The sequence below is a fragment of the Chiloscyllium plagiosum genome, chromosome 6 (genome assembly GCF_004010195.1).
Source record: "Chiloscyllium plagiosum isolate BGI_BamShark_2017 chromosome 6, ASM401019v2, whole genome shotgun sequence".
Taxonomy (NCBI): Eukaryota; Metazoa; Chordata; class Chondrichthyes; order Orectolobiformes; family Hemiscylliidae; genus Chiloscyllium; species Chiloscyllium plagiosum.
Window position 1 is genome coordinate 59,987,964 of NC_057715.1, and position 24,218 is coordinate 60,012,181.

Genomic DNA, 24,218 nt, shown 5'->3' on the forward strand with positions numbered 1-24,218 from the left:
GGGATGGCATTTTTGCAGGAGGTAGGGTGGGAAGAGGTGTAATCCAGGTAGCTATGGAAGTCAGTGGGTTTGTAAAAAATGTCTGTGTCAAGTCGGTCGTCATTAATGAAGATGGAAAGATCCAGGAAGGGGAGGGAGATGTCAGAGATGGTCCAGGTGAATTTAAGGTCAGGGTGGAATGTGTTGGTGAAGATGATGAATTGCTCAACCTCCTCGCGGGAGCACGAGGTGGCGTCAATGCAGTCATCAATGTAGCGGAGGAAGAGGTGGGGAGTGATGCCGGTGTAACTACGGAAGATGGACTGTTCTACTTAGCCAACAAAGAGACAGGCATAGCTGGGGCCCATACGGGTGCCCATGGCTACCCCTTTGGTCTGGAGGAAGTGGGAGGATTCGAAGGAGAAATTGTTAAGGGTGAGGACCAGTTCAGCCAAACGAATGAGAGTGTTGGTGGAAGGGTACTGTTGGGGACATCGGGACAGGAAGAAACGGTGGACTTGGAGGCCCTGGTCATGGCGGATGAAGGTGTCAGTCCCCTTAGTTCTGATGAACAGTCATATTGGATTTGAAAGATTAATACTTTTTCTCTCCACAGTTGCTGCCAGACCTGCTAAATTATAGATATTTCTAATTTGGTTTACATTTTTTAAAAAAACCTGTCTGAATCTCAGCTATGAAGCACTCAGTTTTCTGATTTTAAAATGATTTGTATAATAATCACCACTTGAGGTGCAAACTCAGATGAGTTAAATGATGGCCTCATTGCCGTGAGAGAATTATTTTATGTGAATCAAATTTAAACCCTTTGTTACTTTCTGTGGTAGTGTAAAATAGGTATTAGCTGCTGAAAATGTGTTGCTGGAAAAGCGCAGCAGGTCAGGCAGCATCCAAGGAACAGGAGAATCGACGTTTCGGACATAAGCCCTTCTCAGCCACATTAAGTTTTACCATTTTATGTTTCTATTTACTTTAACAACTCTTAAATGTTTATTGTTTATATTCAACTTGGAATTTCAATGAATACATGACAGACAAATATAAAGCCAAAGGATGCCAGTATTGGACTGTGGTGGACAAAGTCCAAAGTCACAGATACCTGCTTACAATCTAACAGGTTTATTTGAAATCACAAGCTTCTGACTTCTTCTTGATTTGACAAAAGAGGATGTTCTCTGTACTGCTGAGGAGATTTCCCCATCAGGAGTTATGTTAGAAGCTTCCAGATGAAAGCAGCCAAATGAATTAATTTACTTGAGTCACCTGGGTAATTGTACGATGCAAAATTTGAAGAAACACTAACAAAGAGATTACAAATGTCCATTAAAGGAACAGTGGCAGAACTTTGCAGACTCTCATAGCTAGTCAGTGTCTGACAAATGTAACAACTTCCTTAAATTTTATATGAATAGATCTTCTTGAGCAACATGAAAGTGTACACTTAAAAATACCTACACACTTGCATCATGCAGGCAAGCAATCCTACTAGACAAAGGCACGATTTTTCCATATACTTCCATTGCTTTCAATTTCTTCATGAGAATGACAGAAACTATTGCAGTTGAAAACTTAATGAAAATGAAAGAAAGCAATGTAAGTGGATATCCTTCATTCCGACAGTCCAATATTCCCATTTCATCTCCTGAACAATCTTCCCAGCCTCACATTGTACTGAATCATAATAACCAATCACAGGTTCTGTCCGATGCTCCAAATATACTTACAGTAATACTTTAGTGGCATTCTGCTTTTGTAAACAGCTCTGTTCCTTCATACTCTATTTGAAACAGCACTGAAGGGATCACATTACATACAAAATAATTACTGACCACAAATCGTGCACCCTGGCACTCTCAGCGACCTGAAGTATTACAGATTACTTCGAGTATGGAAACAGGCCCTTTGGCCCAACAAGTCCACACCGACCCGCAACCCACCCAGACCCATTCCCCTACATTTACCCCTTCATCTAACACTATGAGCAATTTAGCATGGCCAATTCACCTAACCTGCACGTTTTTGGACTGTGGGAGGAAACCCACACAGACACGGGAAGAATGTGCAAACTCCACAGTCAGTCGCCTGAGGCGGGAATTGAACCCGAAGCTCTGGCGTTGTAGGGCAGCAGTGCTAACCACTGTGCCACCCAGCATATTAGGATAAAGTGAGGACTGCAGATGCTGGAGATCAGAGTCGAGAGTGTGGTGTTGGAAAAGCACAGCAGGTCAGGGAGCATCCAAGGAGCAGGAGAATTAGCATTACAGGCATAAGCCCTTCATCAAGAACGAGGCTTGTAGGTCGAGGGGGAGCTGAGAGATAAATGGGAAGGGGGGTGGGGCAGGAGGGAACGTAGCTGGGAATGACATAGGTAGTTGAAAGTGGGATGAATGAAGGAAGGCAACATGTTAGAGAGGAGGGTGGAGCGAATAGGTGGGAAGGAAGATGGACAGGTAGGACAGTCAAGAGGGCAATGCCGAGTTGGAGGCTTGGGACTGGGATAAGCTGGGGGGAGGGGAAATGAGGTAACTGGTGAAATCCACTTTGATCCCATGTGGTTGCAGGGTCCCAAGGTGGAAGATGAGGTGTTCTTCCTCTAGGCGTGGTTAGGGCTTGGTGATGGAGGAGGCCCAGGACCTGCATTTCCTTGGTGGATTGGGAGGGAGAGTTGAAGTGTTCGGCCAATGGGGCAGTAGGGTTGGTTGGTACGGGTGTCCCAGAGATGTTCTCTGAAACGATCTGCAAGTTAGTGTCCTGTCACCCCGACATAGAGGAGACCACATCGGGTGAAATGGTTACAGTAGATGATGTGTGTGGAAGTACAGGTAAATTTCTGTTGGATGTGGAAGGATCCTTTGGGGCTTTGGGCGGAGGTGAGGTGGGAGGTGTGACGCAGGTTTTACATTTCTTGGGTTGGCAAGGGATGCCGAGTTGAAGTCTTGGGACTGGGATAAGGTGGGGGAGGGGGAATGAGGAAACTAGTCAAATCCACATTGATCTAGTGTGGTTACAGGGAGGACTGGGATAAGGTGGGGGAGGGAATTGAGGAAACTGGTCAAATCCACATTGATCTCTGAAGTGCAAACTCTATTATTGCCCATGTTCTACTAATCACAATGATATTCCCAGGTAGATAATCCACTCTGTTGGTGCTGATTGAAGAAAGCCTTTCACAAGAACATTAGCAGATTGCTTTTTAGACACCACAAGAATCTGTTGTGCAGAATCTTGTTTAAGACTAAGTGTGGTATCAGGCTTAAAAGCCTTCATTGCTCAGTCCTTTGAGTGTAAGAGTTGGGAAGTCATGTTAAGGTTGTACAGGACATTAGTGAGGCCTCTTCTGGAATACTTTGTCCAGTTCTGGTCACCCAGTTATAGGAAGACTTTTATTAAGCTGGAGAGAGTTCAGAAGATATTTATCAGGAAGTTGCCAGGTATGGAATGTTTGAGTTAGAAAGAAAGGCTCGATACGCTAGGACTTTTTTTGCAGAGTGTAGAAGGTTGAGAGGCAGTCTCATAAAAGTTTATAAAAGAATGAGGGGTATAGATAGAGCTAATGGTAGTTGGCTTTTCCCAGGGATGGGGGATTTCAAGACTTCTGAGCAAGTGCTAGATGTGGGTACAATTACAAGATATTTGGATAAGTACGTGAATAGGAAAGGTTTGAGGGGATATGGGCCAGGAGCAGGAAGGTAGGACTAGTTTATGTTCAGCACGGACTGGTTGGACCTTTTCCATGCTGTATGACTCTATGATGACTGACCATATCCCAAAATGTTCTTTATGCAGATCCCCACCTGATTATCCAGAAGTCATTTGGAGTTACCAACTGACTGCGGCCCATTCTCTGGACTCTAGTGAGACGGAGACCCTGACCCTGATCTCCCCAAATTTTGAATATACAGGTAAGCACAAAGTGAGTGAGGTAAGAGAACAAGAAAGAAGTTATGAGATTCACCCTGGTAATGTCTGCGACCTGGGTACCTGTCCTTACTGACACAAAGTGTTCATGCATTTGCATTCCAATGAAAGGTGCTGGTGCACTCCAAAGTGCAGCTTTGCAGTGCAGTATTGTACTGCCAGTGAATTAAAGATGTGCCATGATGATGTGGTAAGGTTAGCACAAAATGAATGCTTGTGTCCATAAACATGGAATGAGTGCAGATATTTCCCTGGAGAGTGCACTGACACTTTGATGTTGGATGTCCAAGTTAGAGGTCCAGTAGAGCTGCAATTGCTAGGTAACCATTCAAGCTTTCAAGTCAGGATCTCTTGGCTCTAATTTCTATCCAGTGGACAGGCTGATGGCACCCTTCATAATGAGTCCGGTTTAACTAATACTTTGATTATGATCAATGTTCCCTCCTAATAGGTCTCTCACTGCTCACTAGTGAGAATCTTGCCTCCACATCTGCAATTTGTCACATTTGTTGTCAGGAAAGGCTCACTTGATGTCTCATGTGATTTTTCTAAATTTCTGCCATAGCCCATGATGTTCAGGGCCTTTAAAGAATCTGGCCAAATTACTCCAGATCTAAGTATAATCTTTAAAATGTACTATTTTTGAAGATTTTAAATAATGTCGTATTCATGTCCAGCCTCTTGTTTGATGGTGTTATTGATTAATGCTACCAGCACAAGTTTAATTCTGTATAGAGCTTGTCAAGCTACCAATTGAATAATGATATTTTATGCTAACTAGCAAGAATCTGGCTCTTAAGTTATTTAAAAAGAAAATATAATATTATATATATAGAGAGAGCTGTGTTTACAGCAGGGAATTGTACAATACATATTGATTCAGAATATGGGTAACTTTTCTCTTCCAACTGAAGAAAAAAGATGAAAATTGACGTTCTATTTTCATTTTCTGTTGCAAAGAGATGTGCTCATTTTAAATGTTCTCCACTTTTACAGTCAAGTCAATATGTAATTAGAGAGAAAATGTTCTTCTGCAATGAAGCTTGACTATAAACAAAGAAAGGATGAAAGAGTATCATAGTTTCTTGCTCACTTAAAGTCATAGCGGTCAAAGAAAAAGAGATATAACATCAGTATAAATGACACCAAGGTTTCAACAGTCATGCACTGATAAGGAATAAAAGTAATAGAGCTCTCTCCATAGCTTAGTACTATTGATCTCTGGTCTGAGTTAACTGATCTAAACTGTGCACTGGTGAAATAACCACAATTAATCTCATCATTCCTGGATATTTGAAAGTTTGCTTCCTGTTCCAATTTGTTATCTTGTGACTCCTGCTAAAATATACATAAATTTAAACATTAGATGAGCACAGGATTATATTGTACTGTGACATATAAAAGTCATTGGTTTATTTGTATTCACATTGGCTTATTCTTGTTCAAGAAGAAAACTTTCAGCCATTTGTGTCTACTCCACCATTCAATAAAATGACGATTGATCTGATTATGATTCTAACTAACCTTCACCCCCAAGCACTTTACCTTGCAGATTAGATGCCTGCCTAGTTCTATGGAAATATATTCTTCATCATCTGAAATAATTGGAAGATCCCTTCTTTTAAACTGTGACTACATTTCTATATCCTCCAAATGAGGAACTATCCTCCCAGAATCTACTCAGTCATGTGCCCTCAAAACTCATTCTTCTAAACTCCAATGAATATAAACTCAACCTATTCAACATTTCTTCATAAGATTACCACTATCTTCCAAGAATCTGCCTAGTGAACATTTTCTGAACTGCTTGAAATACAAGTATATCCCTCCTTAAGTAAGAAAACCAACTGTACACAGTATAGGTACAGTTTTACCAATGTACTATATAATTGCAGAAACCATTTTTCTACTCCAGTTCCTGCAATAAAGGCCAAACCCCCATTTATCTTGCTAATTATGGCCTGTACCTGCATGTTAACTTTTAATGATTTGTGTTCAAAGACATCTTTACCCCCCTATTCTGTAGTCTTCCTCAATTAAAATAATATTTTGCTTTTCCAAAGTGGATAACGTCACATTTTCCCACTTTATGTTGCAACTTTTTTTTTACCCATTCACTTAACCTATTGATGTTTTGTTATCAGCAGTATTTGTCCATAATACATTTGGTTCCTCATCTATTTGCCAAATTGAAAAAGATTCATTTTTCCCCAGCTCTCGTTTTTATTAGTTAGCCAATCCTCCATCCATACGAAGAAACTCCCCAACAGCATGAGTTTTTATCTTGTACAGCAATTTTGATGTGGCAACTCATTAAATGTCTTTGGAAAACCGAACCAAATACAACATCTACTGGCTTTCCTAGATCAACTCTGTTTGTTGCATTCTCAAAGAACTCTAATACATTTGTCAAATAAAATTTCCCTTTCAGAAAAACAGGTTGACTATTCATAACTACGTTATAACCTCATAAATATCCTGCTACATCCTTAATAATGGATTTGAGGAAGTTTTTTTTATCAATGTCAGATATTAGGCTAACTAATTTATAATTACCTATTTTCTGTTCTGTCCTTTCTTGAAAAGTAGTGTTCCTTTCATGGTATTCCAATCTGCAGGGATTTTTCCAGAAATTTTGGAAGGTTACACCTAATACATCCACTCATGCCTTTTAACAGTCATTCTGGGATCACTTATCCAGTATGTTTCAGAGAGCAAGTGACTGCGACTCCCTGGAGCGCGCTTGGGAGAAAATGTGGAGACAGTAAGGACTACAGATGCTGGAAGCCAGAGTCAATAGATGTGAAGCTGGAACAGCACAGCAGATCAGACAGCATCCAAGGGGCAGGAAAGACAACGTTTCGGGCTGAAACCATTCGTCAGGACTGGAGAGGGGGAGGGAAGCCAAGAAGTAAATAGATGGAGGAGTTTGGGGCTGGGGTGGAAGGATAGTTGAAATGGTGATAGGTGGATGCAGGTAGGGGGTTGTTGTGATTGGTCATTGGGAAGAGTGAAGCAGAGAAGTGAGTAGGAAGATGGACAGGTTAGGTTAGATCAGGGAGGCAAAGAGGAGGGGAGCGCTGGACATGGGATAAGGCTGGAGGTGGAGGGATTTTGAAGCTGATGAAGTCAATATTGAGAACATTGGGCTGTTCACTCCCCAGGTGAAATATCAGGTATTGCTCTTCCAGTTTCTGTTTAGCCTCACACTGACAGTGGAGGAGGCCAAGGATGGACACGTCATCAGGGGAGTGGGAGGGGTAATTAAAATAGTTGACAAGCGGAAGGTCAGGTTTGTGCATGCAGAGTGCAGATGCTCTGTGAACCAATCCCCAAGTCTGTGTTTGGTCTTCCCAATGTAGAGCAATGGATACAATAAATCAGATTAGATGAAGTGCAGGTGAATCTCTGGTGATTGTGATAGTTTTAAGTTCTTCCCTTCTTTTTCCCTATTCATTTTCTAATATATTCAACTTACTTTCTGTGTTTATTCCTGTGAAGACAATTAGAAAATACTTGTACAGTTCTTTGCTGTTTTTAATTTCCCAGTTTTATCTTAATGGACCAACACTTACTTCAGCTACTCTATTCCTTTTTATATACAGATTGAAGCTTATACTTTCTGTTTTATGTTTCATGTTAGTCTCTGCTGCTTCTAAGTTTGCCCCTTTTTTATATTTAAATTGCCTTTGTAGCTTTCTAAGATTGTCTTAATATTGTATGCTACTACGCAAATTTACATCACTATACATCATCACTTTCAATTTGACGTTATCCTTAACTTCATTATTTAATTTTGGATAGTATATATATTGTAACATATTTATTTTTGAATGAAATCTTTTTTGTGGGAGTGCCAAATGCCTACCAATGCTTCTCCACCATCTTGCATTTGACATAGTTTCCCATGTCACTTTACCTATCTCTGTCATTCCACCCTTTATTGCCTTTATTTAAATTTAGGGTATGACCATCAGGTCCAAATTTCTCACCCTGAAACTAAAGATGAGATATTCTTCTTATCACTCTGACCAAGAAGATCTTTCACTATAAGGTAATTAATTAAATCTATTGTACGACTTTTATTTGGTTTAAAATAACTGTCTCTCTGATTCTTTGCATAACATAGTATTTTAACAGAAACTGTTCTGAACTCTATAAAATCTGGACTATATTTGCAATTTGCTTTGTCCAATCTATTGGAATATTAAAACCTCCAATACAGATGTGAGATAATCTGGCTAGGCCAGTATTTATTGCCCACTTTAATTACCCAGAAGCCAATTAAGACTAAGCCACATTACTGTGGCTCTGGAGTCATGTGTAGGCTAGACGATGTAAGGATGGCAATTTTCTTCCTTAATGGGTATTAGATAGAACTTTTTTGACAACTGACAATTGGTACCACACTGCTGGTTTTTTGTTCCAGATTTTCATTTAATTCAAATATCAGCATCTGCTGAGGGGGTTTCAAATATAGAAGATTAGAATGGGTTTTGGATTAGTTACATAGTGCTATTACTATTATTGTACTGCCTTCTTGAATCAGTAATCACTTTGCCATACTGCACCAACACCTTCTCCTTTATGTTTAAGTTTACAAATCTCTTCACATGTAATCTCATCCTTCCTAATACACTTGACCCCAACTATTTAATTTAAAACTCTCTCCCTCGTTATACCATTTGCTGATACACTGAACCCTGCATAGGTCAGGTGAAGTCCTTTCAAATGGTACAGCACCCTTTTTCTCCAGTAGAGTGCTCCTTAAATCTGAACCCATTTATCTCACATCAAACTTTGAGTTATGCAATCAACTCACAGCCACAGGTCCAAAGTCACCATATGCAGGAGGTAACCTTTGGGACATCCTCTGCATTGTATCTCTCTCAGGCACGTTCATCCCATAAATGGATAAATACAGGTGAGGTTCATCTAGTGTGACCCCAGCAGATAGCTCATTGTGAGGAACCAATCAGGCACATGCAGACAGAGTGCATGTGAGTGTGGGTATGTCAAGACTGGTCAATTTAGATTCCATCCAATGCTTATCTTCACTGTGACCCTGGTTGCCTGAATGTTATGCTACCCCATGCTAATCTACCACCTCTGCCTGCTGTTATTGCTTCTGTATGGTTCTATACTGTTTCCTTCTCAGTGCACAATGGCAAGAAGAAAGGCAGGGTTTTGCTGTACTGTAGTTTCAGGAGATCAATGAATACATTATATTAATACAGACAGTCATCACTGGCTTTGAACTTTTCCCATTAAATCTACCTCTGTTAAACCTCAATCTTACTTTGATCTTTCCCTGGCCTCCGACCCAAAAAAGCCTGCCCACAATGGATAATTAGGGATGGCCTAGCCAGTGATGATCCCATTCCATAAATGGATAAAAGAAAGTGAGGTTCTTCCAGTGTGACCCCAGTAGACAGCTTCTTGTGAGGAACCAACCAGGCACATGGAGACAGAATGCATGCGAGTGTCCTGTCCCATGATCAACAGTCAGCTTCCTGTCAGCAAGGTTGTAGCGGAACAGTTTTGAGCTTGCGCTGGCATTTCAGTCTTACAAGCAAACTACTCCCACCTCCTCTTATCCTCTCCTATGTCTGACACAAGGTTCTTCTGGGATTGGACAACTTTCAGCTAACAAGATGGTTGCCCTCTGCCAATACCTTATGAATTGCATCTCTCTCCATTCCTTCATGGTCATACCCACACCTCAGATGTCACAAAACGGCAATGTGGCTGCCTACCTTCCTGGAATCTCACTGGAATGTGATGCCATGGGTTTAGGAGCTCTGTCACTTCATGGGAATAGAACCCAACAGAGCATGAGTTTCCATCTCCTGGATTTCTAATCGGTAGGGTGCCCTTCACTTGGCCAAAAAAAAGACTTTAACCCTGCCTACCCAAAACTACTAACCACCCACGAAGAGATTTTCCTTTGGAACAGCAACCTGCTAGTTTAGTTTAATTCTGCATGCTAGTGTATTGAATGTTTACTCTAAACATCTTGTTGGCCTTAAACAGTCATCCACTTAGCTCCATCAATTTTTTCATAAAAACCCCTTGTACTCCCTGTCAACCTTGATACCCTAGAAGCTCCCAACTGTTTCCACACATTCATTGACACTTACTTCCTTATTTTACCAGAAGCCCTATTCAAATCCCAATGCACCCCCCCACCCTCTAACCTCTGATCGCTAAGGCACCTGCAGTCTCACCTTCTGTGAATTCCCCAACCTTTCATGGCAGCATATAATCCCTACGCATGACCATACAATTCCCACTGTATCACATAAACTATGTTATGGCTGTGAGCAAACCTCTGCCACACAATTCCACAAATTAGACTCCGCACATTAACTTTCCACAACAAGGGTCATGCTTTGGACACCCAAATCTAAGTGATCCTCCTTTTCTAGCCATTGTCCGAAGCAAAATAAGGCAGGTCAGAAAACCATGACCCACTCTGCTGCATCTGCAGTCTTCCACCCCCAGACTGACAGAGCCTCACCTTTGCCCCGCTGACCCTCCTCCCAAGCTGCTTCTTTGACACTTCAAAACATTAAAGCACAACTCACTGCAACTTTTATTTAAATCTGCTTTCCTATAGGGACAAATATACAATAGTTACTCCCATGACCAGAAGGTAATACCATCAGATACACACCTCTTAAAAAGCAGTCATATCATTTCTCAATTAGGTAGAACACAGTTGAGACAAGGCATTTAATTCCAACAAGTTGTGGTTAGAATGAGATGCAATTGCATGTAGATTGCACATGTCAATGCGCCAATTAGGGAAGGCTGATCAAAGATCTTAATTGCAAAAGTATATCCCACCATTCAATTCTGAATTTTTGACTCACCCAATTAAGATTCCCCACCTCCCATTCTTCTTGTCTGCTCAAGGACTGGAATATCTCATTTCAAGGGATTATACTTGTTCACGTGTGCTCTAGCAGAGGACATGTCCATGCAAAATTTGCCCTTTCTGAAATAATGCAGTTTTTGACATGCTATGTTGCTGTTTTTATGTTGTGTGGGCAATAATTTCTGTTAACTCATGAAGATAAAAACTCATGTTTTAACAATTGTTGCCAGTGATACAGTATTATTCAAATATGAGTAGCACGAAGAATACTCATACTGAAAGAACAGGCATCAATTCTGTAGTTATTTCAAAAACTCAGCTCTAAGCACAATGAATTAAAGCAAGAAGCAGAAAACAAGATGAGTGACAATGCAAGAAGATCAATTCAGTCCCTTCTCAGAATTTCAATGAAAAAGCAATCCAACCAATAGGGATCACATTGGTCACAGCTGTGAGACAAGAGCTCACTCAAAACAATACATCTTGGTTTAAATTAAAGACTCAAATGTACATTTAGTTCAAAAATGTAACATGCAATTACTTGTTGTACTCATAAATTGTGTGTCGCAAATATTAATGGTGTTTCTTTGTCACAAAATCTATTACTGCTACATACAGATTAGATCTTTACTGACATCTGGTTGAAAAACTTATTCAAAGGGACATTTTAAATTCCATACACACTGGAAGTACGTTACCTGTCTGTTGTTAGCTGCTTGTACTGTGCTTATATAAGCCATGAAGAAACCTGACATAAAATACTTTGTTTAAAGCTTTGTTAGCCTCATATTCCTTGGATAGTCTGATGGAGCCTCCCATTAAATGGTAAGAACCACACTGTGTCTAGTTGTCACTAATTCTAGGCTGTCTCTTACAAGGCCAATAATCAATAGAGTCTTTGTACAGATAGATTTTATGGATGTGGTGTAGAATTTGACTTTTTGAAATACTATCAAGATGGGATAACATATCAACATTTCTCTTGAATTTCATTACCATTGAAATTACTGAATGGCTGCCAGTTTGCAGTTGAATCATAAGATTTGAGTAAAGGTACAGAAAATGGCTGCGCAGATAAAGTTCACGCAGCTCATCATGCCTGTTGCGGATCTTTGAAAATACAAATGTATGAATCCTATTATCTATAGCCCTGGAAAGTCTCCAACCTCAAGAGCCAGACCAATTCTTTTTAAAATCAGTTATGAAATCTGCTTCTGCCACTTTTCAGACAGTGTTTCAGATTCTGACCACTCAGAGTGAAAGAGAAATTCTCATCATGTCCATTCTAGATCTTTTTTCAATTATTTTAAATCCATGGTAGTTGTTTATTGATCATTTGCTGAAGAGAATACATTTACTTTCATCATCTTGAAACACTCTATTTGGTTACCTTTCAACTTTCTCCATTCCAAGGAGACCTGTGTTAATTTTTTCAACCTTTCCTCATAACTCAAATCCCTTATCACTAGTAACATCCTGGTAAACGTCTGTTTCATTTCTCGAACTGACACATGGTTTCCACACTGTCTCCAGTATTTCAGTTGAGATTGATCAGTGATTTGTATATTTTTGATATAATCACAATGCTTCTCTGTTCAATACCCTTAGTTATAAATCAAAATAATTTATAGGATACTTTTGCCACTGAATTCACTAAAATGATTGCTCATCATTTTGAATGTTTTCTTGGCTATTTTCTAACCTCTTTCCATAATTATTGCAAACGGAATTATTTACAGTTGCTGTTGACTCCATGATATTTTACCTAACCACTCTCTACTTGTCTTACTTCATTTCCTAGAACCATTTCCTTGTTTCTTTTTTCAAAATGGTTACCATTCTTGTTGCACTGGAGATGTATTGATTGACAAGGTTCTCCAGTATACATAATTGGAAATTATTTTTCGATAGTTTGGATTTATTGTAAAAATTGTTCAGCAATATAACTGCTCCCCCCACTCCTTGACTCAAACCAAATAAACTCACCCTGAGAACATCCATTAAATTGAATGTAGAATTGCCATATTCTTAATCAATCATGTCACACATACACACCTGTTTTCTTTCCAGAGATTATTACACACAGTCTTTGCTACCTGCTAATTTAAAGATATGCCTTGTTTTTTTTTAAATCTGTACTTGTTCTATTTTCACTTATTGTCTTTGTCTAACTCATCTTTTAATTTGAAAACCACCTTAAAATCTCTGCCTCAAGTTTAGAACCAACAAAACTGTCCATTGAGCATTGATTTGTCACCTAATTCATAATCAAAATTAAAAATATCAAGTATTAAGCAAAGTATTGATATAATTCACTTTTTATTTAACTTGCCTGTTAAATGATTTGTGTTGTTGTAATGAAATCCTGAGTAGTTGTTGTTCCAAAGAGGCAGAATAAAAACTACAGATGAGGTCATCTCTGCACAGCTGTTTCTGATAGCCCCAGCTTTTAGTTGCTGGGATATGCTGTGGAACTAGTTGTTTCTGCTGTGCCATATAGAGTGTGTCATGTTGTGAAGGTTGCACAAACCAGTATTCCCAACCTGCACTAGTAGTTTGTGAAGGAGCCCTATCCTGATGCCACAAAACTCTGATGCGTTGTTAGAATATCGTTTGAGACCACACAATTCAAAGCAACGTCTTCAGATATCGGCAGATATCAAGTGTCAATTATTTTGCACTCCTGCTATTGTAAAGTCTCGATCAGTCCTTTTGGAGTTTTGCAGTAAGGTTGTGAAGAGAGTTTATCTGCACTCCCTCCAGGATTGCAGAGAAGTAGATATTTTGCCCATCCTTCTTTATTTTGTGCTTTATGCCAATACTGCTGACTGCACATTGAGATACCAGTTTGGATTACATCAGGCTATGGGTTTCTGCATACGAACAGTTGCTGAGACTGCTTTTCTCTTATCTCTATGCAAGACTCTCAGCTCTGTATATACTATAACATGTCTTTATTTATGTCTGTATAAAGTGAGATCTCAAATGCACTTATCTAGTGATGTATCTAAGACTACTCTATTCATATGCTCATTGTAGATTGGTGTCTTCTGTGTGATTGATGTCAGAGTTATCTCATCAGTTACATCATCATGATTATATGACTTTCATTATACCATTTAAAGACCGCCACAGGAATGGAGACAGTGAACGTACACCATTAAATCAGAGGGTGTAGAGAGAACAACACTTGCACAATGACCTCTGCTAACTTGCAGCTAATCCCTCCATCCCTTTTGACACTGACAGAAGCTTACCTAGATAACCTGTCAATTCATCCAAAATCATGTTGTGCATTTGTCAGTTCTGTAATTCTCTTATGAACTGGAAAATGAACCACTATTTATTCCTGACCTGATTCTAGTCCAGTAATGCCTCAATGCTTCACCATGCACTGTTTATAATTTCAATTGTGTAGAACTGTCTTTGGACAATGAGCCCAACATAGCTGAACAACTGGAGATATTGCTAAGTGTATGAGGATGAAATAAAGAATATAAATGATTCATTCCCGGATTGTCAAATTGTTGATGGATGTGTGATGGCATTGTGGAGCATTGAACACCATGAGCAGTTGGTCAGATAGTAATTAGGGGATGTTATATATGAAAATGCAGTGATATTGATGACCTTTAACAAGTCATTTGACTCTTCATGCACTGCTGTGAAGTCCTCAGGTCCAGTCTCCAGGAGCTGAACCCCTCAGCCAGCTATTCCCATTCTCTTCTGTAGGTGGATCTTAAGGGTGTTTTTATCCTCCAGCATCTCTCCTTTTATCCACTTCGCCCTGGAATTTCTCTCCATGCTAGGAAAGAGTTCCATTTTCTCCTTTTACATCCCAGCTACATTATTTGGTACAAAAGCAGTCTTGGTCACCTCATCTAAAGAAAGATAAACTGTCATCGAAGGCAATCCAAAGAAGGTTCATTTGGCTGATACCAGGTATAGACTGTTTTATTAAGGGAGCCTTGAGTAGATGGGACCTGTACTGTTGCAATAAAAAAGGAGGGAGAGGCAACTTTATTGAAACATACATAATTCTTAGGGGACTTGACAAGATGAATACAGAAAGGTTGTTTTCACTTGTGGGAGACACTAGTTTTCACTGTATGATTAAGACAGGAAATGCTGCTATACTTACTGACACCCAACTGCCGTAGAACAAATTTCCCCCCTCTTGCTGGCTACAGTCTATTTGTCATATCTACTTCCATCACTGCAACATCACCTGTCACCATTACTCTTTCAATCCCTCTACTGCAAAAACTCATCAATTGGGTGGCACAGTGGTTAGCACTGCTGCTTGATAGGACCACAGACCTGGGTTTGATACTAATCTTGGGTGACTATCTGTGTGGAGTTTGCACATTCTCTCAATGTTTACGTGTGTTTCCTCTCACAGTCCAAAAATGTGAAGGTTAGGTGGATTGGCCATGCTGAATTGCTCCATTCCATTCAGCGATGCACAGCCAGGGTGATTGCGATCTTACAGGGATGGGGGTGGGTTGCATCGGTTTGGAATATTTTTCGAAAGATCGCTGTAGACATGATGGACTGAATGGCATCTATCTGCATTGTAAGGGATTCATAATTCCAATGTATTTTTAACCTCCACTTTTAAAAGTTCTAAGGTGTTTTTAGTGAGTATCTTATCTCCTTCTCTGTAAATTTCAGCTTATCCATCCCTGGTAACTGTATCCTAAAACCTAATCACTTCATAGTCATCTATTTATTCTCTGGTTGTTGATCCACATTGGAAATTTCTTCTAAATCCCTTCAAGGATTTTTCCCAGGATGGGGGATTTCAAGACTAAGGGTCACATGTTTTAAGGTGAGAGAAGAAAGATTTGAAAAAGACATGAGTCAAATTTTTATCCTTTGTTATCTTTTTTTTATATTTTCCAGCCCTACAATTTCCACCTCTCCCAAGAAACTCTGCATTCCTTTATTTGTGTCTTTTTATGGATTACCCACTGTCGTGGAAATTAAATGGACTCGACTCAATTATTAGCAAGAGCAACCAAAAAGAGCTTTATTAAATTTAACCTCTGTATTGCAGAGGGGCAACCTATACTTGACAACAATGCCTTGTGCAAGGGCCCTGAGCATAATCATATACTTGTTTTATACTGTTTCTTATCACGCTCTCAAGGACAAAAGCTGTGAAGATTTGAGTTGTTATTCTTTTCATTCCCTTGTTGTGGACATACTGTTCTTATATTTTTCTCTTGTTGAATGTTTACAAAGTTCCACAGAGACAAGCCGCCCCTCGACTGCAGACTTCAGCAAAGTGTCAGAAAGTTTTAAATTTAGTAAAGCATTGTCTTTCAGATTTCAGAGTAAACGTTAATTTTATTAATTTTCCATTATATTTTTCCCCTTTTTGTTATTTTATGATAACCAGGACATCAAAAAACAGAGCCAGATTTTTAAAAAATCTACAGAGCCAGATAGCTAAAAATCAGCGATCTTAACAGTTGTCTGTGTTGTAAAGAGCATTTTAAACTGTCTTCGCTTTCCAGTTTTTCCTCCTGAAGTCTTTCACCACTATCCAGTCTCCACATTTTAGATCGTTCAGCTTCCCTTCTGCTGGTTGGGGTAGTGCTGCTTTCGCTTGTTTCTGTATTTCAGATAATAGTGTAGAGAGTCTTATACAGTAACACAATATTTCATCCTCACAGTGACCTGTTATCTGTCTTACCTTAGGTCTTGGGCCAATTCCTGTGTTGGACGGCGTACCAAACAAAATCTCAAACGGACTAAGATGAGCTTTTCTTCTCCTCCTAGATCTCATATACATTAGCACAATCAGAAATGCCTTTGTCCATGTCACCCCTAGTTCCTCACAACATTTTGACAATTTAAATTTTTGTTTAGGGTAGCATTTTCTCTTTCCACTGCCCCACCGCTGGCTGGGTGGTAGGCACAGTGTTGTCTCATGTTTATTCCCAAATAATCACCGATCTTGCTGTGAGGCATTATTGACAAGTGGTGTCCCATTGTCATTACTAAGCCTTTCAGGGATGTCCCTGTATCTACCAAAAAAAGGTAACTGGGGTACCTTCCAATGTAACATAGAGATAGGCATTGACTTATACGCATCACCATTGTACTGAACATATGGTCCATGCTCTGCAATCTCAGCGCTCAGTATGGGATGGAACTTATTTCAGTGCCCGTAAGGTTCAGTAGAAGAGATTAGCATAAGCAAATCTTCGTTGCCAAGCATAAAGGAAAGAGGCTTACCTGTACCTTCTGGGCTGCCCATCTCCACCTCAGCCTTCCCCTGTCAGTCACCCTGCTGTCCAGCCTCCGGGGCGAATTAAGGCTGTCTGTGTGGGCACTGTCTCGCCCAGTGGTCCATTGCTCCACAAACAAAGCGCCGCCAGATCTACCTCTGCCAGTGCCTCTTCCGCTCTCTTTTTCTGTAGCACCTCCCTCCAACGGCTGGGCGACCATCTACATCAGAGTAAGCTGACCTTTATATGCTTGCTGTTCCATCTTTAGTTTCTGCTTATCCTTCTCTTGGGTAAGCAATTTTTCAGCCTGTATCGCATGTTGTTCTATCAAATTCAGCTTTCCCGTGTCCCAGGTAATACATGTGTCCTTTACCTTCTTCACTACTTCGTCTTTCATTCCATTGTTGAAGCCGTTCCTCAGGTGTGCTTCATATGGCGTGATTTTTGCCGCCGTTATGTCATCGGGTGGTCTCAGTCAACTATGGGCATTATGGACTTCAGTGAGGCACGTAAGGTACTGGGACACTGTCTCACCTTCTCGTTGTTTACACATTGCTATTTTACTCATGTCCATTCGCACTGAGAATGCCTCCGAGGCAGTTGCCAGCGCTGCAACAAAAGCATTAAAGTCTCCGTTCTGCTCCGCTTGTGGGTTGGCTGCTCTGGCATGGGCGTTTGCGGCTGGCCATTTATACTTCTCTTGGGCTTCTTGCTTCAATCTGTAGCGGGTACGAGATGTTACCGGTGGTTCAGCAGACCCTGAGGAGGCGGCCGCTGACATGGAACCTTCGCCAGGTGGATCTCGTATGGGTGCTGTAGGTCTCGGAGGGCAGTCATCAAGGTCAGGATCTGAAACAGACTTAAGACACTGTCCAGCTTCGTTAGGTTGTTTTCCACGCATGTCTGCATGTGCGCTGGTGTTTGTACGCATATTTGATCTATCTTTTACTTGAGATTTCCTTTCCCTGATATCAGCCTCAGCCTTCCACATGTTATAAGCACTCCAATTCACAGGTTCTATTTTTCCCTTCTATTTCTCCTTCTCTCCCTCCTCCAACCGTGATCTCAATACTTCCAACTGCCTTTTACTAAAACTTCCTCTCTCTAGAAAACCACATTCCTTAATCCACAATCCTAACTGCTTTACAGACTCTGGGCCATACTTATTTAGCATGTTTTGTATTTTTGGTAGACCATTTCAAGTCCTGTGTGGACCCTCTTTTTGTTTGCTCTTGCCGGAGTCCATTTTCAGCGTTACTGGAAAAGTGTTCAGCTCTCTCTCTCTCTCTCTCTCGCGGTACCGTTATCTTTTCCCTTTGACTTGCTTTCTTACATCCGGAGGTCCCCTCTCACATTGGGCGTGTCCACCTCAATGCCTTGGTAAACCAAGAAACCACATCCCTAGTACATCTTTGGCAAGTCCAACTCAGCCAGTGGTGGTTCCAAGTCTAAACCCACACGTAAACTTGCTGTCTCTTAAACAATCTAGAGACGGCAATCCCCTTCCCTTGAGATTGCTCAAATACCACGCGAGAGTTTATTGAACTCTTTTTCTGCTTTATTTATTCTCTTAGAATGAGTCTCGATGTAGGAATACTTAAGCCACGACTCTTACCCCAACCCGATTCAGTTCGGACCCTGGCGTCGGGGTGATCCACAGATTCCCAGTCCTCTCACGCAAAAGGGCCAATTCAGTGCTCAGGATGAATTGAAATACCTTCAAGGCACAGGCACCTGCACCTCTTGGGAATCCTCAGAATCTCACCCAGTCGTTGGATCGCAGACTAGCCCCCAAGTTTACTGTCATGGAAATTAAATTGACTCGACTCAATTATTAGCAAGAGCAACCAAAAGGAGCTTTATTAAATTTAACCTCTGTATTGCAGAGGGGCAACCTGCACTTGACAACAATGCCTTGTGCAAGGGCCCTGAGCATAATCATATACTTGTTTTATACTGTTTCTTATCATGCTCTCAAGGACAAGGGCTGTGAAGATTTGAGTTGTTATCCTTTTCATTCCCTTGTTGTGGACATACTGTTCTTATATTTTTCTCTTGTTGAATGTTTACAAAGTTCCACAGGGACAAGCTGTCCCTTGACTGCAGACTTCAGCAAAGTGTCAGAAAGTTTAGTAAAGCATTGTCTTTCAGATTTCAGAGTAAATGTTAATTTTGTTAATTTTCCATTGCACCCACTTTCTTATCTTCACCATAACTTTTAGGTAATGCTATAGAACAGTGGGACCTAGGGATGGAGGTACATAATTTTTTGATGATTGTGTCACATATAAACAAGGTCATTAAGAAGGTGTTTGGCATGTTTGCCTTCATTGCTCAGTCCTTTGAGTATTGGAATTTTGAAGTCATATTGAAGTTGTACTGGATGTTGGTGAGGCCTCTTCTGGAATACTGTGTCCAGTTCTGGTCACCCAATTATAGGAAGGATATTATCAAACTGGAGAGAGTTCAGAAGAGATTTACCATGATGTTGCTGAGAATAGAAGCTCTGAGTTATAAGGAAAGGAGTATAGGAGGTTGAGAGGCAATCTGATAAAAGTTTAGAAAATATTCAGAGGTATGGATAGATTTAAAGGTGTTGTCTTTTCCCTAGGATGGTGGGGGGTGGGGGTTCAAGACTAAGGGGCACATGTTTGAGGTGAGAGAAGAGAGATTTGTTTAGGAAGTGTTACTCATACCACGTGTGGAATGGACTTCCTGAGAAAGTGATGGATTTGGGTACAATTAAAACATTTAAAAGACATTTGGATAGATACGCGAATAGGAAAGGTTAGAGGGACATGAGCCAGGAGTAGGCAGGTGAGACTAGTTCAGTTTGGGATTATGTTTGATGTGGGCTGGTTGGACTGAAGAATCTGTTTCTGTGCTGTATGACTCTATGACTCTATAACCCGTTCCAATCATCACTCACTGACCTAAATATTAGAATTTCCACCACAAGCCCCTTTGTTTACATCAACCATTAAAATAATCCTCACTATCTTTTATTTAACCAAACATTTAGTCAACTCTCTCATATTTCCCTCTTTGGTCAGTATCAGTTTTTCATCTAATAATGCTTCAAGCAGTGCCAAGGGATATTTTCTTACATTAAAGGCAAATTGTCATTGTTATTAATGCATGGTTTACTGCGCATATGGCTTTCATTGTAACAGCGAGCCTATTTAAGTATAATGGTGGGATTGAGCAGATTTGGGTAGTTTCACTGCTGACAGTCTTTCTTGTTGGCATTAGTATATTGATAGCATGTGGAGTAGGATGCCCACACAAAGGTTTCAGCAGAAGATAGGCTCAATTTTGCTAAACAGTGAGTATTTATTGTTTAGTACTTTATAGATGCTTGCATATATACAGGAATGTCTCATGTGAGACTATCAGGTTCAAGTTAAGAGAATGCATTACTTCTCGTTATAGGTGAACACAAAAATGCCATAAATACACACTTGTTAGCTCCTACTAGGTTTAGTCTTTTATATCATAATGGATGGAGTTTTCAGTTAATCCTTTCACTTAACCCCAGTCAACCCAAGCTAACAGTCTTATGCAACAAATTCAACATGTATCAATAGTCTGACATAAGCAACATGAATTTGCATGAATTATTCCTAAGGTTGACTTCACAGAATATGAATCTAATCACACACTGGTGAGAAACCAAGTAGCACAACATCAGTAGACACGATCCTTGCTCTTGTTCACAATCATAAAACGTATGCATTTATAAAAATCATAGATCAAGTGGGGTCTATAGTGATAAACCATGAAAACTAACACCAGCAGTTCATCTTCTGTTTTAGCAAAACAAGTGGAATCTATTTATGAATTGAATTAACACAGGTAGTAAAATGCATACATTCATGCAGAACAGATTTGTAGCACTGTTTAGGAAGTGTTACTCATATCAAATATGTTCCAACATATTATCTGTAGTACAATTACTAAATATCTTAAATGAGTGCGGTAAATTTGATTAGGAAAGATTTCTCCAAGCAATTTGGCAACTGAAGGAAAACTATGCAATAAAATTAGACAAAGGTGATAAAGCATTTTCAAATAGTTATGCCCAGTAAAGGAATTTATTTTAAACTGGATTTTATAGGGGGGGCCAAAGAGTAAATAGTTTGGCCTCTTGTCTGCAATACGTTGGACCTGAATGGATGGATTTTTAAATTAGGCTTCCAAGTCCCTGTAGCCACAGTGCACTTGGGTAGTCTTAGCAATGGAACCACGAGGCTTCTGCTTCTCAATGAGAAGAAGTCCTATTCTTGAGAGCTGCTGGTCAATCTGATTTGCCAAAGCCCCAGAACATCCCAGTAATCCTAAGACTTTGTTGTGGGTGCTGCTACAACTATAAGCAATCTCTGGGAAGAAGCTAACGTCATCCCAGACAGAGATGAATAGAATCTATTGACTGAGGAAGTATTTGAGATCCTAGGGAGGAAGGTGAATGAAATGGGGTGGAGATAGGAGTTACCTGGAGACTAGACAAGAGGGAACAAGCAGTCAATGGGGAGGTGCCCCAATGCCCACAGAGAATCTCCTCGATGATGTGTGCCACCTTCCCTCCACCATTTTCAATAAAGTTGTAAAATAAAGCCCTTTTCATTGCCACTCATCTGCCATAGCCTAATATCCTTTATGGCAGTGGAGTTGGATTTAGCCCCTTAAACTGGCATTAATTGGCCAGTTAATGCTCTCATTGCATCTAAAGATAGGCAGGATAATGGGTTCTATGGAAATAAAGAACATGAAAACATGGGAAGGGTTAAAGCACGAAGACCACTGGAATCTGTGTTCTGTGGAAGGCAGGATGGGATAACCATAGTGGAACATTCTTACACCAATTAGCAGAGTAAGGTTAAGGCTGAAAGGTCACTATGGCGAGACGAGATAACACAAGTAATAAAGCAAGTTTCTCTGTTAAGTGTTATTATGACAGGATTGGGACCATAAATATTTGGGGCATGACATTAAAATATCTAATTAATAGTTAGTAGAGTCAGCTTGAGACAGGAGACTATTGTAACAGATGGAATAGCTAAATATCTATCATAATAGGTTAGTCTGTAATTGAAGATCACTGTAGCACAGTTAGCAATAAATATCTAACTATGACATTAGAATAACATTAAGTAGAATGTACAACTAAAGAGATAATGGAAACTAACATCACTGGATCATTGTGTAGCTAGAGTGAGATACTTTGATTAATATAGTTGGACATGCTGATAAGTTAACAGAAGCATGATTAAAAAAAAATAAAAATCCATGGGCCCTGAGGTCCGTGGGCATTCGAGGATCTGCTTTCTCAGTGTCACGGTTTTTGTTTGCAAATAAAAGACCTACTTCTTGAAGAACTCCCTGCATCTCCTGGTGGTTCTCTATATTTTCTCCACAACAAATTTGGTGCAGTGAGCAGGGTCTTACAGAGACCCACCTGGACAGAGAGCGACAGTAACAGGGCGCTTCTTGGTCCACCGGGGACACTCCCGAGACTCACAGAATAAGGGTACCCAACAAAAAAAAAGTTAGCATTTTTGCTGTGAATTCGGACTCTATTCTATTGGCTTCGAGTGGTCCTTGGGGACTCAGAGGTGCGGGAAACTGCCGGAGGGTCTCTCCGATTCAAGATCCAAAGGCGAGGGGTAAATTGCTGCTGAAGGAGACGCGGAGAATTGGTCAAGAAAACTGCACAGTGGGGTAAGGGGTGACTAAGAATAAAAAGTAGCAAAAATTTCACGTGGTATATGTAAGACCCTATAGATAGATAGGGCAGAAATATAACACCCTATAGATAGATAGAGCAGAGTAAATAAGGGGAAATTGTTTTATAAGACCCTATAGATAGATAAGGCAGAATAAATAAGGGGAAATTGTTTTACTGGAAGCGCTGATAGACCTGTTTAGAAAGCCAGCAGATTGGTAGTAGAAATTAGCAGAGAATAGTCATAGTGTTATACTGTTACTAGAGTGTTAAATGTTTTAGATAAGGCCTGTAGGATAATAGGATTTTTGGAAATGAACAAAGAGTCTGTTTAAGTAAGGCTCTGGCTGACAGCAATTGATTTACAGCAGAGTTCTTGGCCGTTAGCAGGTGTGTGTGTGTGTGTGTGTTTATAGGTAGTTTGATCATTGTGATTTTTGTTGATGGTTAAATGTTTGTGTTTTGTTTCCCTGGGGCTCGAGCTCTAGGGGTATTTTGATTTTATTTTCCACTGTAAGAAGTTAAGATAGTTTTTTTTGAGAGAGAAATTTCTCAAGAAACCGTTAGTGATTAGTGGATTTTGAAGGTGCAGTGTTAGATTGGTTTAGGCTGAATGAATGAGAATAGGTTGTTTGTATTAACTAGCTGCAATTGATGACGTTTAGAAATTGATAGATTGGTAAGGGATAATTGCAAGTTATAAAGTTAGGAATTGCTTTTACTATTGAACAAAGCACGACCAGACTTGAGTGGTATGAGGAAGTGATTTATGAGAGCAAAGATAATACATTAGTTGGACTGAAATATACCGTAGGATAGAGTCATAGAGTCACAGAGTCATAGAGATGTACAGCATGGAAACAGACCCTTCGGTTCAACCCGTCCATGCTGACCAGATAGCCCAACACAATCTAGTCGCACCTGCCAGCACCTGGCCCATATCCCTTCAAACCCTTCCTATTCATATACCCATCCAAATGCCTTTTAAATGTTGCAATTGTACCAGCCTCCACCACATCCTCTGGCAGCTCATTCCATATATGTACCATACTCTGCGTGAAAAAGTTGTCCCTTAGGTCTCTTTTATATCTTTCCCCTCACCCTAAACCTATGCCCTCTAGTTCTGGACTCCCCGACCCCAGGGAAAAGATTTTGTCTATTTATCCTAACCATGCCCGTCATAATTTTGTAAATCTCTATAAGGTCACCCCTCAGCCTCCGACGCTCCAGGAAAACAGCTCTAGCCTGTTCAGCCTCTCCCTATAGCTCAGATCCTCCAAACCTGGCAACATCGTTGTAAATTTTTTCTGAATCCTTTCAAGTTTCACAATATCCTTCTGATAGGAAGGAGACCAGAATTGCATGCAATATTCCAACAGTGGCCTAACCACTGTCCTGTACAGCCGCAACATGACCTCCCAACTCCTGTACTCAATACTCTGACCAATAAAGGAAAGCATAC